Genomic DNA, 18,475 nt, shown 5'->3' on the forward strand with positions numbered 1-18,475 from the left:
GCATAGCCTAACCCTCTGTACTTTGGTCTATATTGATGCGGGACATAGACAGCCAGCTGATGACCAATCCATTAGTGCAATGGATGGCTGGAAGCATTTGTCTTTGCCTTTGCAATACCACAGAAGCAATGCATGGTCAATGTACAGCAATGACACACCTGTGTGAACAGCCAGGAGACCCCCCCCCCCCCCCCCCCATGTTATGTTACATAGTTACATAGTTAGTACGGTCGAAAAAAGACATATGTCCATCAAGTTCAACCAGGGAATTAAGGGGTAGGGGTGTGGCGCGATATTGGGGAAGGGATGAGATTTTATATTTCTTCATAAGCATTAATCTTATTTTGTCAATTAGGAACATTCAGCACCCACCCGCTATCAAGGCAGCTGCCTATCATGTCATGCCCTACCTGCACAGGTGTGCTGGCTACTCAAATGATCCAATTAAGGAGGCCATTTAGTCAGCAGCAGCAGAAGTCCTGTGCCTGGACGCTCCAACAGCGGCCAGACACAAGCAGAAGCAGAAGCAGCAGAAGCAGCAGCAGCACCACCTTTTGTTTTTTGGCTGCAGCAGCAGCAAGGCCCACAGGGCTGGCTAGCTGGCTAGCCAGCAAGCAGGTAGCAATGAAAGTAGGAATCTTTCTTTTTAACCCTGTAAGGGGGTGGTGCACTGTACCCGAAGATACTGCCATATCGGGTCAATGCATAGGGCGACGGAAGCAAGCTTCGAAATCGGCCCCCGTTCTCAAAAATCCATTTAATATATGGTCCCCAGATAGGGGACGTATCAGATATTAAACTGATAAGAACAGATTTTTTTTTTTTAAGTTAGCCCTCAGAACTCAATCAGAGCTCCAAGATCTTATATGGACTCGATTGTTTTGTTCATCATCAGGTAACACTTTTATTTATTCCTAAAAAAAGACAAATTGAAATAAAATATTATAACAACAATAAAAATAATAAACATTCCAAAATCATAACAAATTCATTCCCTTTCTCCGGGCGTAAACTGCCAAGTAATCAATTAAACCATAGGTTAAGCTTCCTTTTTCCATTTCCCTTTTTACTGGGATGGCCAACCAGGCCGGTATTTTATAAGTTACCATAAATCGATCCACGTCAGGGCGAAAAGAATCATAAACTTTGTTTCTTACTGCAGGCAACTGGGCTTTAAAGGTGGATAATAGATCATCCAGGTCCTGTAAGAACAATTCTCTTTCCTCATCTGGAGCTCTCTCCAAAATAGTTTGGAAAGACCCTGAATATCCTCTTAAATCTCTCACCGGCTCTTCATTTTTCTTTTTACTCTTATGCTCTCCAATGTTCTTTTCTTCTACTATCATCTCTTTTCCAACAATTTTTGGCTCTTGGGTTACCACTTCCTTATCTTTTCTCACAGATCTTTTAATTTCTGGCTCTTGTTCAGAAACTTCTTCTTCTCTTTTCTTCTTCCTCTTTGGACAGTTCACATACATGTGACCAATTTTGTTACATAAATTACATTTACTTTTTTGGCTACAGGATTCGATTTCATGACCTTCTTTTTGGCATTTTTGGCACCACATTGAGGTGCACTCTTCCTTTAAATGGCCATATTTCTTGCATTTTCTACAGAAATTCTGCATACCTGCAAAAAACATATCTCCATTGATAACCCCTATTTTAAAACGGGCAGGGGGATAAAGAACTCTTCCATCTGCGTCTTCCTTGAACTTTACTTTAAATCTCCACTTTGTTGTCCAGACTCCATACTGATTATAAATTTTCCCAAGTGGCGCAATTTCCTCACAAAATTGGGTCAAAAGAATTATAATATCCTCCTCAGGGACGTAAGGACTATACATCCTCACCGTTAAAATTCTTTCTCTCCTGGGAAAGTGGGGAATGACTTCCACGCCCTCCCACACTGGATCAGACTTGATTGTCTCAAATTTCTTCCAAAATAAATCATAATCCTCTTCGGAAACCAAAATAACATCAAAGCACCCTTTCTTTGGAAATTCCAACATGGAAAGGATTTGTGTCTTTGCAATTTCCAAAACTCCAAAAAGAATTTCCTCCATTACAAAGGAAAGTCCTCTTCTTTTCTTCTCAAGGTCTTTCAGCAGGATCCGGACCCCATTCTTGATCTTCCCAAAAAAAGGAACCTCCTCTCCAACAGATTGAGAGGTGTCCATGATCTCTTCCATCTTCAATAGGCGTGTCCAGGCAGGGACAGAAAAACACTCCCCCACCAAAGAGTGGGCAGTGAAGGGTGATCGCCTCCCGTTGTCTGGGGACTAAGCCGGCTCCCTAATAGCAGCAGGGGGGGTGAAGTCCCTCCGTTAAGAAGGACGATCCCCCCAGGCCAAGGAGCCGGGTACCCCAGACACCCTCTGACCAGACCAAGTGAGCAGATACTACACTTGATCTTAGCCAAAAGGCCGAGAAGCGATAACCGTGAAAGGGGCGGGCCCAACAAGGTGCCCTTCATGGGCACTATCACTGCTTGCTGTCAGGGAGGCTGCCAGACAATTTTCCATGCACACTCTGGGCTGGGGGGCAGTCAACCACCAGTACACACAGCAGAACCTAAACCCATACCATTATTGCTAAGCAGCAAGACAGGGGCCCATTGCACTCCCACGGGGCCTTTTTAAATGCAATCCATAACCCGGATTTGCCAGGAACCCTTCTTACTCCTCCTACTTGCATGTGACACTGGGCTTAGGATCTGCATAGGAAACACACACACAAGCACACACCTACCTTTGTTGCCTGCAGATGCCTCCTTGGCTGTCCCCAAACGGTATCAAACCAACACCCACGGGAAGCTGTAAGCATAGAGGACATGCCTGCACCCCATTGGACTTACCTGTGTGGGTTAAACCCGGGTTATTTGACAACCTATGGCGGTGATGGTTCTGCTCAGGCAGAGCAGTGCTGATGCTCCTCATAAAGCTGTCGCTGCTGTGAAGGTTCTAGGTGACATCACAAATCCCTATGGTTACATACACAACAAAGCTGGGTTGTTGTTGTTTACACTCTGCAAGGCCTGTGGAAGTGAGTGACATCATAGCACTGTAGTTCTGAGGGTTCTAGATGGATGCAACAATCTCCTGTTGCTTCTATGAAGGCCATAATAGACGACATCACCAAACAGCTCCATAGTCACATACACAGCAAAGGAGAGATGTTGTTTACACCTAGTGATGTCAGTGGTATTGAGTGACATCACAGCACAGTGCTAAGGCTCCTGGGCCTGGACACAGCAGCGGCTGCAATATCTCAACGGAGAATACGTTTATATATATGTGTGTGTGTGCGCGTATATATATATATATATATATATATATATATATATTTCTCCGCCGAAATCACTTTTAAACCCATTTCCACCTTTTTTTCCCTTCTCTTCCTCTTACTTTTTTTTCACGTTTTTTTACGTTTTTCTCCTTTTCGCCTCTTTTCTGGGCGTATTATTCTTCTTTTTCTTCTTTTTTTTCGTCTAATGCATACCCCATCAGTGCAGCAATGCTTATTCAATACCGCCAGCAGATGGAGACACTGGGGGATAATTTTCTAAGGATTTATACTGATTTTTCCTGTCTGAATTTGTCGCACAGAAAGTTGCAGGCCAAATATGTGTGACATTTCTGCGACTTTAGCTTCTAGAGCATTTTTACAACATTATACATAGGTGCTGAATACATAAAAAGCGACTGTTCAGCGACAGACAAGTCGCATCGGCTGAAAGTAGGCCAGAATGTCAGTCCATGTTGGAGCAGGTTTAGATACAGTCTAAAGTATAGATCTCAAAGTCTGTGCACAGAATTTAGCAAGGGCCTCGCACCTTCTGATGCATCAGGTAGGTGCACAATAGCATAGCCTAACCCTCTGTACTTTGGTCTATATTGATGCGGGACATAGACAGCCAGCTGATGACCAATCCATTAGTGCAATGGATGGCTGGAAGCATTTGTCTTTGCCTTTGCAATACCACTGAAGCAATGCATGGTCAATGTACAGCAATGACACACCTGTGTGAACAGCCAGGAGACCCCCCCCCCATGTTATGTTACATAGTTACATAGTTAGTACGGTCGAAAAAAGACATATGTCCATCAAGTTCAACCAGGGAATTAAGGGGTAGGGGTGTGGCGCGATATTGGGGAAGGGATGAGATTTTATATTTCTTCATAAGCATTAATCTTATTTTGTCAATTAGGAACATTCAGCACCCACCCGCTATCAAGGCAGCTGCCTATCATGTCATGCCCTACCTGCACAGGTGTGCTGGCTACTCAAATGATCCAATTAAGGAGGCCATTTAGTCAGCAGCAGCAGAAGTCCTGTGCCTGGACGCTCCAACAGCGGCCAGACACAAGCAGAAGCAGAAGCAGCAGAAGCAGCAGCAGCACCACCTTTTGTTTTTTGGCTGCAGCAGCAGCAAGGCCCACAGGGCTGGCTAGCTGGCTAGCCAGCAAGCAGGTAGCAATGAAAGTAGGAATCTTTCTTTTTAACCCTGTAAGGGGGTGGTGCACTGTACCCGAAGATACTGCCATATCGGGTCAATGCATAGGGCGACGGAAGCAAGCTTCGAAATCGGCCCCCGTTCTCAAAAATCCATTTAATATATGGTCCCCAGATAGGGGACGTATCAGATATTAAACTGATAAGAACAGATACTACACTTGATCTTAGCCAAAAGGCCGAGAAGCGATAACCGTGAAAGGGGCGGGCCCAACAAGGTGCCCTTCATGGGCACTATCACTGCTTGCTGTCAGGGAGGCTGCCAGACAATTTTCCATGCACACTCTGGGCTGGGGGGCAGTCAACCACCAGTACACACAGCAGAACCTAAACCCATACCATTATTGCTAAGCAGCAAGACAGGGGCCCATTGCACTCCCATGGGGCCTTTTTAAATGCAATCCATAACCCGGATTTGCCAGGAACCCTTCTTACTCCTCCTACTTGCATGTGACACTGGGCTTAGGATCTGCATAGGAAACACACACACAAGCACACACCTACCTTTGTTGCCTGCAGATGCCTCCTTGGCTGTCCCCAAACGGTATCAAACCAACACCCACGGGAAGCTGTAAGCATAGAGGACATGCCTGCACCCCATTGGACTTACCTGTGTGGGTTAAACCCGGGTTATTTGACAACCTATGGCGGTGATGGTTCTGCTCAGGCAGAGCAGTGCTGATGCTCCTCATAAAGCTGTCGCTGCTGTGAAGGTTCTAGGTGACATCACAAATCCCTATGGTTACATACACAACAAAGCTGGGTTGTTGTTGTTTACACTCTGCAAGGCCTGTGGAAGTGAGTGACATCATAGCACTGTAGTTCTGAGGGTTCTAGATGGATGCAACAATCTCCTGTTGCTTCTATGAAGGCCATAATAGACGACATCACCAAACAGCTCCATAGTCACATACACAGCAAAGGAGAGATGTTGTTTACACCTAGTGATGTCAGTGGTATTGAGTGACATCACAGCACAGTGCTAAGGCTCCTGGGCCTGGACACAGCAGCGGCTGCAATATCTCAACGGAGAATACGTTTATATATATGTGTGTGTGTGCGCGTATATATATATATATATATATATATATATATATATATTTCTCCGCCGAAATCACTTTTAAACCCATTTCCACCTTTTTTTCCCTTCTCTTCCTCTTACTTTTTTTTCACGTTTTTTTACGTTTTTCTCCTTTTCGCCTCTTTTCTGGGCGTATTATTCTTCTTTTTCTTCTTTTTTTTCGTCTAATGCATACCCCATCAGTGCAGCAATGCTTATTCAATACCGCCAGCAGATGGAGACACTGGGGGATAATTTTCTAAGGATTTATACAGATTTTTCCTGTCTGAATTTGTTGCACAGAAAGTTGCAGGCCAAATATGTGTGACATTTCTGCGACTTTAGCTTCTAGAGCATTTTTACAACATTATACATAGGTGCTGAATACATAAAAAGCGACTGTTCAGCGACAGACAAGTCGCATCGGCTGAAAGTAGGCCAGAATGTCAGTCCATGTTGGAGCAGGTTTAGATACAGTCTAAAGTATAGATCTCAAAGTCTGTGCACAGAATTTAGCAAGGGCCTCGCACCTTCTGATGCATCAGGTAGGTGCACAATAGCATAGCCTAACCCTCTGTACTTTGGTCTATATTGATGCGGGACATAGACAGCCAGCTGATGACCAATCCATTAGTGCAATGGATGGCTGGAAGCATTTGTCTTTGCCTTTGCAATACCACAGAAGCAATGCATGGTCAATGTACAGCAATGACACACCTGTGTGAACAGCCAGGAGACCCCCCCCCCCCCCCATGTTATGTTACATAGTTACATAGTTAGTACGGTCGAAAAAAGACATATGTCCATCAAGTTCAACCAGGGAATTAAGGGGTAGGGGTGTGGCGCGATATTGGGGAAGGGATGAGATTTTATATTTCTTCATAAGCATTAATCTTATTTTGTCAATTAGGAACATTCAGCACCCACCCGCTATCAAGGCAGCTGCCTATCATGTCATGCCCTACCTGCACAGGTGTGCTGGCTACTCAAATGATCCAATTAAGGAGGCCATTTAGTCAGCAGCAGCAGAAGTCCTGTGCCTGGACGCTCCAACAGCGGCCAGACACAAGCAGAAGCAGAAGCAGCAGAAGCAGCAGCAGCACCACCTTTTGTTTTTTGGCTGCAGCAGCAGCAAGGCCCACAGGGCTGGCTAGCTGGCTAGCCAGCAAGCAGGTAGCAATGAAAGTAGGAATCTTTCTTTTTAACCCTGTAAGGGGGTGGTGCACTGTACCCGAAGATACTGCCATATCGGGTCAATGCATAGGGCGACGGAAGCAAGCTTCGAAATCGGCCCCCGTTCTCAAAAATCCATTTAATATATGGTCCCCAGATAGGGGACGTATCAGATATTAAACTGATAAGAACAGATACTACACTTGATCTTAGCCAAAAGGCCGAGAAGCGATAACCGTGAAAGGGGCGGGCCCAACAAGGTGCCCTTCATGGGCACTATCACTGCTTGCTGTCAGGGAGGCTGCCAGACAATTTTCCATGCACACTCTGGGCTGGGGGGCAGTCAACCACCAGTACACACAGCAGAACCTAAACCCATACCATTATTGCTAAGCAGCAAGACAGGGGCCCATTGCACTCCCACGGGGCCTTTTTAAATGCAATCCATAACCCGGATTTGCCAGGAACCCTTCTTACTCCTCCTACTTGCATGTGACACTGGGCTTAGGATCTGCATAGGAAACACACACACAAGCACACACCTACCTTTGTTGCCTGCAGATGCCTCCTTGGCTGTCCCCAAACGGTATCAAACCAACACCCACGGGAAGCTGTAAGCATAGAGGACATGCCTGCACCCCATTGGACTTACCTGTGTGGGTTAAACCCGGGTTATTTGACAACCTATGGCGGTGATGGTTCTGCTCAGGCAGAGCAGTGCTGATGCTCCTCATAAAGCTGTCGCTGCTGTGAAGGTTCTAGGTGACATCACAAATCCCTATGGTTACATACACAACAAAGCTGGGTTGTTGTTGTTTACACTCTGCAAGGCCTGTGGAAGTGAGTGACATCATAGCACTGTAGTTCTGAGGGTTCTAGATGGATGCAACAATCTCCTGTTGCTTCTATGAAGGCCATAATAGACGACATCACCAAACAGCTCCATAGTCACATACACAGCAAAGGAGAGATGTTGTTTACACCTAGTGATGTCAGTGGTATTGAGTGACATCACAGCACAGTGCTAAGGCTCCTGGGCCTGGACACAGCAGCGGCTGCAATATCTCAACGGAGAATACGTTTATATATATGTGTGTGTGTGCGCGTATATATATATATATATATATATATATATATATATATATATTTCTCCGCCGAAATCACTTTTAAACCCATTTCCACCTTTTTTTCCCTTCTCTTCCTCTTACTTTTTTTTCACGTTTTTTTACGTTTTTCTCCTTTTTGCCTCTTTTCTGGGCGTATTATTCTTCTTTTTCTTCTTTTTTTTCGTCTAATGCATACCCCATCAGTGCAGCAATGCTTATTCAATACCGCCAGCAGATGGAGACACTGGGGGATAATTTTCTAAGGATTTATACTGATTTTTCCTGTCTGAATTTGTCGCACAGAAAGTTGCAGGCCAAATATGTGTGACATTTCTGCGACTTTAGCTTCTAGAGCATTTTTACAACATTATACATAGGTGCTGAATACATAAAAAGCGACTGTTCAGCGACAGACAAGTCGCATCGGCTGAAAGTAGGCCAGAATGTCAGTCCATGTTGGAGCAGGTTTAGATACAGTCTAAAGTATAGATCTCAAAGTCTGTGCACAGAATTTAGCAAGGGCCTCGCACCTTCTGATGCATCAGGTAGGTGCACAATAGCATAGCCTAACCCTCTGTACTTTGGTCTATATTGATGCGGGACATAGACAGCCAGCTGATGACCAATCCATTAGTGCAATGGATGGCTGGAAGCATTTGTCTTTGCCTTTGCAATACCACAGAAGCAATGCATGGTCAATGTACAGCAATGACACACCTGTGTGAACAGCCAGGAGACCCCCCCCCCCCCCCCATGTTATGTTACATAGTTACATAGTTAGTACGGTCGAAAAAAGACATATGTCCATCAAGTTCAACCAGGGAATTAAGGGGTAGGGGTGTGGCGCGATATTGGGGAAGGGATGAGATTTTATATTTCTTCATAAGCATTAATCTTATTTTGTCAATTAGGAACATTCAGCACCCACCCGCTATCAAGGCAGCTGCCTATCATGTCATGCCCTACCTGCACAGGTGTGCTGGCTACTCAAATGATCCAATTAAGGAGGCCATTTAGTCAGCAGCAGCAGAAGTCCTGTGCCTGGACGCTCCAACAGCGGCCAGACACAAGCAGAAGCAGAAGCAGCAGAAGCAGCAGCAGCACCACCTTTTGTTTTTTGGCTGCAGCAGCAGCAAGGCCCACAGGGCTGGCTAGCTGGCTAGCCAGCAAGCAGGTAGCAATGAAAGTAGGAATCTTTCTTTTTAACCCTGTAAGGGGGTGGTGCACTGTACCCGAAGATACTGCCATATCGGGTCAATGCATAGGGCGACGGAAGCAAGCTTCGAAATCGGCCCCCGTTCTCAAAAATCCATTTAATATATGGTCCCCAGATAGGGGACGTATCAGATATTAAACTGATAAGAACAGATCTCTTATCTAAAGCCGAGGAACGTGCTTTCGATTCACCCAAAGTGCAAGAAAAAGTGCAAACGTGTTACACTAAAAAAAACGTGCACAAAGGATGCGGTCTATCGCAAGCCCTTCTCCGATAGGAGAGAGGCCCCCCAACAAACCTTACCCTTCGCCTCCGGACCAAAAGGTACCTGCGAGGTTCCAGGTTCGATGTCCCTTTTCGCCGAAGCTACTAGGAGACCACAAATGCTCCCGGCATCCCCCTTGGCGTTAGCCAAGGTATCTGCCCGCAGAGCCGATTACGGTAGGTACCCTGCGAAGCAGGAGTACCCGGGGTGTTTGCAGGGAGGTGCGGAACCTAATGGCCACACACACCTCCCCTAGACCGCCAGGAGGGACACCCAGAAGGGCTACCGCATCCTGACAAATCCTGTGAACACACAACACGCAAAAAGTGACACAGTGAGACAAAAAATAAATAAATAAGTGAATGTGTGCAGATATACTGCCCGGACATCCGGCCGGATCTATAAAAATTTCTCTGATCCTAGCCAGAAGGCCGGGAATCAAGAGGTGAGTGCCACAAGGTGAAGAGATTATGGTGCCCGTGCTTCAACTCAGTGAGCCTATTCTCCCAGTGAGTTTCGGCACCTCGGGGTCACCACTCCCCGAGGCACAAAAGTACCTCGGCTCTAGACCCTCTCAGCCTCATGGCGAGACCCGGAGGGAACAGGTCACATCGGGGCAGCCGTCGAGCTGATTCCTCAGAACCAGCCCCGGAAAGCCCTGGTACACCTGCATCCTCCATGCAGCACCCATCCCCACCAGCATGAAAACTGATAAGAACAGATACTACACTTGATCTTAGCCAAAAGGCCGAGAAGCGATAACCGTGAAAGGGGCGGGCCCAACAAGGTGCCCTTCATGGGCACTATCACTGCTTGCTGTCAGGGAGGCTGCCAGACAATTTTCCATGCACACTCTGGGCTGGGGGGCAGTCAACCACCAGTACACACAGCAGAACCTAAACCCATACCATTATTGCTAAGCAGCAAGACAGGGGCCCATTGCACTCCCACGGGGCCTTTTTAAATGCAATCCATAACCCGGATTTGCCAGGAACCCTTCTTACTCCTCCTACTTGCATGTGACACTGGGCTTAGGATCTGCATAGGAAACACACACACAAGCACACACCTACCTTTGTTGCCTGCAGATGCCTCCTTGGCTGTCCCCAAACGGTATCAAACCAACACCCACGGGAAGCTGTAAGCATAGAGGACATGCCTGCACCCCATTGGACTTACCTGTGTGGGTTAAACCCGGGTTATTTGACAACCTATGGCGGTGATGGTTCTGCTCAGGCAGAGCAGTGCTGATGCTCCTCATAAAGCTGTCGCTGCTGTGAAGGTTCTAGGTGACATCACAAATCCCTATGGTTACATACACAACAAAGCTGGGTTGTTGTTGTTTACACTCTGCAAGGCCTGTGGAAGTGAGTGACATCATAGCACTGTAGTTCTGAGGGTTCTAGATGGATGCAACAATCTCCTGTTGCTTCTATGAAGGCCATAATAGACGACATCACCAAACAGCTCCATAGTCACATACACAGCAAAGGAGAGATGTTGTTTACACCTAGTGATGTCAGTGGTATTGAGTGACATCACAGCACAGTGCTAAGGCTCCTGGGCCTGGACACAGCAGCGGCTGCAATATCTCAACGGAGAATACGTTTATATATATGTGTGTGTGTGCGCGTATATATATATATATATATATATATATATATATGTATATATATATATATTTCTCCGCCGAAATCACTTTTAAACCCATTTCCACCTTTTTTTCCCTTCTCTTCCTCTTACTTTTTTTTCACGTTTTTTTACGTTTTTCTCCTTTTCGCCTCTTTTCTGGGCGTATTATTCTTCTTTTTCTTCTTTTTTTTCGTCTAATGCATACCCCATCAGTGCAGCAATGCTTATTCAATACCGCCAGCAGATGGAGACACTGGGGGATAATTTTCTAAGGATTTATACTGATTTTTCCTGTCTGAATTTGTCGCACAGAAAGTTGCAGGCCAAATATGTGTGACATTTCTGCGACTTTAGCTTCTAGAGCATTTTTACAACATTATACATAGGTGCTGAATACATAAAAAGCGACTGTTCAGCGACAGACAAGTCGCATCGGCTGAAAGTAGGCCAGAATGTCAGTCCATGTTGGAGCAGGTTTAGATACAGTCTAAAGTATAGATCTCAAAGTCTGTGCACAGAATTTAGCAAGGGCCTCGCACCTTCTGATGCATCAGGTAGGTGCACAATAGCATAGCCTAACCCTCTGTACTTTGGTCTATATTGATGCGGGACATAGACAGCCAGCTGATGACCAATCCATTAGTGCAATGGATGGCTGGAAGCATTTGTCTTTGCCTTTGCAATACCACAGAAGCAATGCATGGTCAATGTACAGCAATGACACACCTGTGTGAACAGCCAGGAGACCCCCCCCCCCCCCATGTTATGTTACATAGTTAGTACGGTCGAAAAAAGACATATGTCCATCAAGTTCAACCAGGGAATTAAGGGGTAGGGGTGTGGCGCGATATTGGGGAAGGGATGAGATTTTATATTTCTTCATAAGCATTAATCTTATTTTGTCAATTAGGAACATTCAGCACCCACCCGCTATCAAGGCAGCTGCCTATCATGTCATGCCCTACCTGCACAGGTGTGCTGGCTACTCAAATGATCCAATTAAGGAGGCCATTTAGTCAGCAGCAGCAGAAGTCCTGTGCCTGGACGCTCCAACAGCGGCCAGACACAAGCAGAAGCAGAAGCAGCAGCAGCACCACCTTTTGTTTTTTGGCTGCAGCAGCAGCAAGGCCCACAGGGCTGGCTAGCTGGCTAGCCAGCAAGCAGGTAGCAATGAAAGTAGGAATCTTTCTTTTTAACCCTGTAAGGGGGTGGTGCACTGTACCCGAAGATACTGCCATATCGGGTCAATGCATAGGGCGACGGAAGCAAGCTTCGAAATCGGCCCCCGTTCTCAAAAATCCATTTAATATATGGTCCCCAGATAGGGGACGTATCAGATATTAAACTGATAAGAACAGATACTACACTTGATCTTAGCCAAAAGGCCGAGAAGCGATAACCGTGAAAGGGGCGGGCCCAACAAGGTGCCCTTCATGGGCACTATCACTGCTTGCTGTCAGGGAGGCTGCCAGACAATTTTCCATGCACACTCTGGGCTGGGGGGCAGTCAACCACCAGTACACACAGCAGAACCTAAACCCATACCATTATTGCTAAGCAGCAAGACAGGGGCCCATTGCACTCCCATGGGGCCTTTTTAAATGCAATCCATAACCCGGATTTGCCAGGAACCCTTCTTACTCCTCCTACTTGCATGTGACACTGGGCTTAGGATCTGCATAGGAAACACACACACAAGCACACACCTACCTTTGTTGCCTGCAGATGCCTCCTTGGCTGTCCCCAAACGGTATCAAACCAACACCCACGGGAAGCTGTAAGCATAGAGGACATGCCTGCACCCCATTGGACTTACCTGTGTGGGTTAAACCCGGGTTATTTGACAACCTATGGCGGTGATGGTTCTGCTCAGGCAGAGCAGTGCTGATGCTCCTCATAAAGCTGTCGCTGCTGTGAAGGTTCTAGGTGACATCACAAATCCCTATGGTTACATACACAACAAAGCTGGGTTGTTGTTGTTTACACTCTGCAAGGCCTGTGGAAGTGAGTGACATCATAGCACTGTAGTTCTGAGGGTTCTAGATGGATGCAACAATCTCCTGTTGCTTCTATGAAGGCCATAATAGACGACATCACCAAACAGCTCCATAGTCACATACACAGCAAAGGAGAGATGCTGTTTACACCTAGTGATGTCAGTGGTATTGAGTGACATCACAGCACAGTGCTAAGGCTCCTGGGCCTGGACACAGCAGCGGCTGCAATATCTCAACGGAGAATACGTTTATATATATGTGTGTGTGTGCGCGTATATATATATATATATATATATTTCTCCGCCGAAATCACTTTTAAACCCATTTCCACCTTTTTTTCCCTTCTCTTCCTCTTACTTTTTTTTCACGTTTTTTTACGTTTTTCTCCTTTTCGCCTCTTTTCTGGGCGTATTATTCTTCTTTTTCTTCTTTTTTTTCGTCTAATGCATACCCCATCAGTGCAGCAATGCTTATTCAATACCGCCAGCAGATGGAGACACTGGGGGATAATTTTCTAAGGATTTATACTGATTTTTCCTGTCTGAATTTGTCGCACAGAAAGTTGCAGGCCAAATATGTGTGACATTTCTGCGACTTTAGCTTCTAGAGCATTTTTACAACATTATACATAGGTGCTGAATACATAAAAAGCGACTGTTCAGCGACAGACAAGTCGCATCGGCTGAAAGTAGGCCAGAATGTCAGTCCATGTTGGAGCAGGTTTAGATACAGTCTAAAGTATAGATCTCAAAGTCTGTGCACAGAATTTAGCAAGGGCCTCGCACCTTCTGATGCATCAGGTAGGTGCACAATAGCATAGCCTAACCCTCTGTACTTTGGTCTATATTGATGCGGGACATAGACAGCCAGCTGATGACCAATCCATTAGTGCAATGGATGGCTGGAAGCATTTGTCTTTGCCTTTGCAATACCACAGAAGCAATGCATGGTCAATGTACAGCAATGACACACCTGTGTGAACAGCCAGGAGACCCCCCCCCCCCCCCCATGTTATGTTACATAGTTACATAGTTAGTACGGTCGAAAAAAGACATATGTCCATCAAGTTCAACCAGGGAATTAAGGGGTAGGGGTGTGGCGCGATATTGGGGAAGGGATGAGATTTTATATTTCTTCATAAGCATTAATCTTATTTTGTCAATTAGGAACATTCAGCACCCACCCGCTATCAAGGCAGCTGCCTATCATGTCATGCCCTACCTGCACAGGTGTGCTGGCTACTCAAATGATCCAATTAAGGAGGCCATTTAGTCAGCAGCAGCAGAAGTCCTGTGCCTGGACGCTCCAACAGCGGCCAGACACAAGCAGAAGCAGAAGCAGCAGAAGCAGCAGCAGCACCACCTTTTGTTTTTTGGCTGCAGCAGCAGCAAGGCCCACAGGGCTGGCTAGCTGGCTAGCCAGCAAGCAGGTAGCAATGAAAGTAGGAATCTTTCTTTTTAACCCTGTAAGGGGGTGGTGCACTGTACCCGAAGATACTGCCATATCGGGTCAATGCATAGGGCGACGGAAGCAAGCTTCGAAATCGGCCCCCGTTCTCAAAAATCCATTTAATATATGGTCCCCAGATAGGGGACGTATCAGATATTAAACTGATAAGAACAGATACTACACTTGATCTTAGCCAAAAGGCCGAGAAGCGATAACCGTGAAAGGGGCGGGCCCAACAAGGTGCCCTTCATGGGCACTATCACTGCTTGCTGTCAGGGAGGCTGCCAGACAATTTTCCATGCACACTCTGGGCTGGGGGGCAGTCAACCACCAGTACACACAGCAGAACCTAAACCCATACCATTATTGCTAAGCAGCAAGACAGGGGCCCATTGCACTCCCACGGGGCCTTTTTAAATGCAATCCATAACCCGGATTTGCCAGGAACCCTTCTTACTCCTCCTACTTGCATGTGACACTGGGCTTAGGATCTGCATAGGAAACACACACACAAGCACACACCTACCTTTGTTGCCTGCAGATGCCTCCTTGGCTGTCCCCAAACGGTATCAAACCAACACCCACGGGAAGCTGTAAGCATAGAGGACATGCCTGCACCCCATTGGACTTACCTGTGTGGGTTAAACCCGGGTTATTTGACAACCTATGGCGGTGATGGTTCTGCTCAGGCAGAGCAGTGCTGATGCTCCTCATAAAGCTGTCGCTGCTGTGAAGGTTCTAGGTGACATCACAAATCCCTATGGTTACATACACAACAAAGCTGGGTTGTTGTTGTTTACACTCTGCAAGGCCTGTGGAAGTGAGTGACATCATAGCACTGTAGTTCTGAGGGTTCTAGATGGATGCAACAATCTCCTGTTGCTTCTATGAAGGCCATAATAGACGACATCACCAAACAGCTCCATAGTCACATACACAGCAAAGGAGAGATGTTGTTTACACCTAGTGATGTCAGTGGTATTGAGTGACATCACAGCACAGTGCTAAGGCTCCTGGGCCTGGACACAGCAGCGGCTGCAATATCTCAACGGAGAATACGTTTATATATATGTGTGTGTGTGCGCGTATATATATATATATATATATATATATATATATATATATATATATTTCTCCGCCGAAATCACTTTTAAACCCATTTCCACCTTTTTTTCCCTTCTCTTCCTCTTACTTTTTTTTCACGTTTTTTTACGTTTTTCTCCTTTTCGCCTCTTTTCTGGGCGTATTATTCTTCTTTTTCTTCTTTTTTTTCGTCTAATGCATACCCCATCAGTGCAGCAATGCTTATTCAATACCGCCAGCAGATGGAGACACTGGGGGATAATTTTCTAAGGATTTATACTGATTTTTCCTGTCTGAATTTGTCGCACAGAAAGTTGCAGGCCAAATATGTGTGACATTTCTGCGACTTTAGCTTCTAGAGCATTTTTACAACATTATACATAGGTGCTGAATACATAAAAAGCGACTGTTCAGCGACAGACAAGTCGCATCGGCTGAAAGTAGGCCAGAATGTCAGTCCATGTTGGAGCAGGTTTAGATACAGTCTAAAGTATAGATCTCAAAGTCTGTGCACAGAATTTAGCAAGGGCCTCGCACCTTCTGATGCATCAGGTAGGTGCACAATAGCATAGCCTAACCCTCTGTACTTTGGTCTATATTGATGCGGGACATAGACAGCCAGCTGATGACCAATCCATTAGTGCAATGGATGGCTGGAAGCATTTGTCTTTGCCTTTGCAATACCACAGAAGCAATGCATGGTCAATGTACAGCAATGACACACCTGTGTGAACAGCCAGGAGACCCCCCCCCCCCCCCCATGTTATGTTACATAGTTACATAGTTAGTACGGTCGAAAAAAGACATATGTCCATCAAGTTCAACCAGGGAATTAAGGGGTAGGGGTGTGGCGCGATATTGGGGAAGGGATGAGATTTTATATTTCTTCATAAGCATTAATCTTATTTTGTCAATTAGGAACATTCAGCACCCACCCGCTATCAAGGCAGCTGCCTATCATGTCATGCCCTACCTGCACAGGTGTGCTGGCTACTCAAATGATCCAATTAAGGAGGCCATTTAGTCAGCAGCAGCAGAAGTCCTGTGCCTGGACGCTCCAACAGCGGCCAGACACAAGCAGAAGCAGAAGCAGCAGAAGCAGCAGCAGCACCACCTTTTGTTTTTTGGCTGCAGCAGCAGCAAGGCCCACAGGGCTGGCTAGCTGGCTAGCCAGCAAGCAGGTAGCAATGAAAGTAGGAATCTTTCTTTTTAACCCTGTAAGGGGGTGGTGCACTGTACCCGAAGATACTGCCATATCGGGTCAATGCATAGGGCGACGGAAGCAAGCTTCGAAATCGGCCCCCGTTCTCAAAAATCCATTTAATATATGGTCCCCAGATAGGGGACGTATCAGATATTAAACTGATAAGAACAGATACTACACTTGATCTTAGCCAAAAGGCCGAGAAGCGATAACCGTGAAAGGGGCGGGCCCAACAAGGTGCCCTTCATGGGCACTATCACTGCTTGCTGTCAGGGAGGCTGCCAGACAATTTTCCATGCACACTCTGGGCTGGGGGGCAGTCAACCACCAGTACACACAGCAGAACCTAAACCCATACCATTATTGCTAAGCAGCAAGACAGGGGCCCATTGCACTCCCACGGGGCCTTTTTAAATGCAATCCATAACCCGGATTTGCCAGGAACCCTTCTTACTCCTCCTACTTGCATGTGACACTGGGCTTAGGATCTGCATAGGAAACACACACACAAGCACACACCTACCTTTGTTGCCTGCAGATGCCTCCTTGGCTGTCCCCAAACGGTATCAAACCAACACCCACGGGAAGCTGTAAGCATAGAGGACATGCCTGCACCCCATTGGACTTACCTGTGTGGGTTAAACCCGGGTTATTTGACAACCTATGGCGGTGATGGTTCTGCTCAGGCAGAGCAGTGCTGATGCTCCTCATAAAGCTGTCGCTGCTGTGAAGGTTCTAGGTGACATCACAAATCCCTATGGTTACATACACAACAAAGCTGGGTTGTTGTTGTTTACACTCTGCAAGGCCTGTGGAAGTGAGTGACATCATAGCACTGTAGTTCTGAGGGTTCTAGATGGATGCAACAATCTCCTGTTGCTTCTACGAAGGCCATAATAGACGACATCACCAAACAGCTCCATAGTCACATACACAGCAAAGGAGAGATGTTGTTTACACCTAGTGATGTCAGTGGTATTGAGTGACATCACAGCACAGTGCTAAGGCTCCTGGGCCTGGACACAGCAGCGGCTGCAATATCTCAACGGAGAATACGTTTATATATATGTGTGTGTGTGCGCGTATATATATATATATATATATATATATATATATATATATATTTCTCCGCCGAAATCACTTTTAAACCCATTTCCACCTTTTTTTCCCTTCTCTTCCTCTTACTTTTTTTTCACGTTTTTTTACGTTTTTCTCCTTTTCGCCTCTTTTCTGGGCGTATTATTCTTCTTTTTCTTCTTTTTTTTCGTCTAATGCATACCCCATCAGTGCAGCAATGCTTATTCAATACCGCCAGCAGATGGAGACACTGGGGGATAATTTTCTAAGGATTTATACTGATTTTTCCTGTCTGAATTTGTCGCACAGAAAGTTGCAGGCCAAATATGTGTGACATTTCTGCGACTTTAGCTTCTAGAGCATTTTTACAACATTATACATAGGTGCTGAATACATAAAAAGCGACTGTTCAGCGACAGACAAGTCGCATCGGCTGAAAGTAGGCCAGAATGTCAGTCCATGTTGGAGCAGGTTTAGATACAGTCTAAAGTATAGATCTCAAAGTCTGTGCACAGAATTTAGCAAGGGCCTCGCACCTTCTGATGCATCAGGTAGGTGCACAATAGCATAGCCTAACCCTCTGTACTTTGGTCTATATTGATGCGGGACATAGACAGCCAGCTGATGACCAATCCATTAGTGCAATGGATGGCTGGAAGCATTTGTCTTTGCCTTTGCAATACCACAGAAGCAATGCA

The 18,475-nt window shown here is 46.0% G+C and overlaps 6 non-coding genes and 3 pseudogenes across 6 annotated transcripts; all 9 read right to left on the bottom strand.

Moving 5' to 3' along the window:
- Positions 1–660: 660 nt before the first annotated feature.
- Positions 661–847, bottom strand: LOC130335742 (U2 spliceosomal RNA). The gene has a single exon (XR_008877309.1). It is a non-coding gene; the product is annotated as a U2 spliceosomal RNA (small nuclear RNA).
- Positions 848–2,301: 1,454 nt separating this feature from the next.
- Positions 2,302–2,438, bottom strand: LOC130335755 (U2 spliceosomal RNA; annotated as a pseudogene).
- Positions 2,439–4,515: 2,077 nt separating this feature from the next.
- LOC130335778 (U2 spliceosomal RNA) lies at positions 4,516–4,706 on the bottom strand. Its single transcript, XR_008877331.1, has one exon. It is a non-coding gene; the product is annotated as a U2 spliceosomal RNA (small nuclear RNA).
- A 2,084-nt stretch (positions 4,707–6,790) lies between these two features.
- LOC130335779 (U2 spliceosomal RNA) lies at positions 6,791–6,981 on the bottom strand. The gene has a single exon (XR_008877332.1). It is a non-coding gene; the product is annotated as a U2 spliceosomal RNA (small nuclear RNA).
- A 2,089-nt stretch (positions 6,982–9,070) lies between these two features.
- Positions 9,071–9,249, bottom strand: LOC130335736 (U2 spliceosomal RNA; annotated as a pseudogene).
- Positions 9,250–9,935: 686 nt separating this feature from the next.
- Positions 9,936–10,095, bottom strand: LOC130335752 (U2 spliceosomal RNA; annotated as a pseudogene).
- A 2,078-nt stretch (positions 10,096–12,173) lies between these two features.
- On the bottom strand, positions 12,174–12,364 carry LOC130335781 (U2 spliceosomal RNA). Its single transcript, XR_008877334.1, has one exon. It is a non-coding gene; the product is annotated as a U2 spliceosomal RNA (small nuclear RNA).
- A 2,071-nt stretch (positions 12,365–14,435) lies between these two features.
- Positions 14,436–14,626, bottom strand: LOC130335782 (U2 spliceosomal RNA). The gene has a single exon (XR_008877335.1). It is a non-coding gene; the product is annotated as a U2 spliceosomal RNA (small nuclear RNA).
- Positions 14,627–16,719: 2,093 nt separating this feature from the next.
- Positions 16,720–16,910, bottom strand: LOC130335783 (U2 spliceosomal RNA). Its single transcript, XR_008877336.1, has one exon. It is a non-coding gene; the product is annotated as a U2 spliceosomal RNA (small nuclear RNA).
- Between the last annotated feature and the right edge of the window lie 1,565 nt (positions 16,911–18,475).

Source organism: Hyla sarda, unplaced genomic scaffold, assembly GCF_029499605.1.
Source record: "Hyla sarda isolate aHylSar1 unplaced genomic scaffold, aHylSar1.hap1 scaffold_456, whole genome shotgun sequence".
NCBI lineage: Eukaryota > Metazoa > Chordata > Amphibia > Anura > Hylidae > Hyla > Hyla sarda.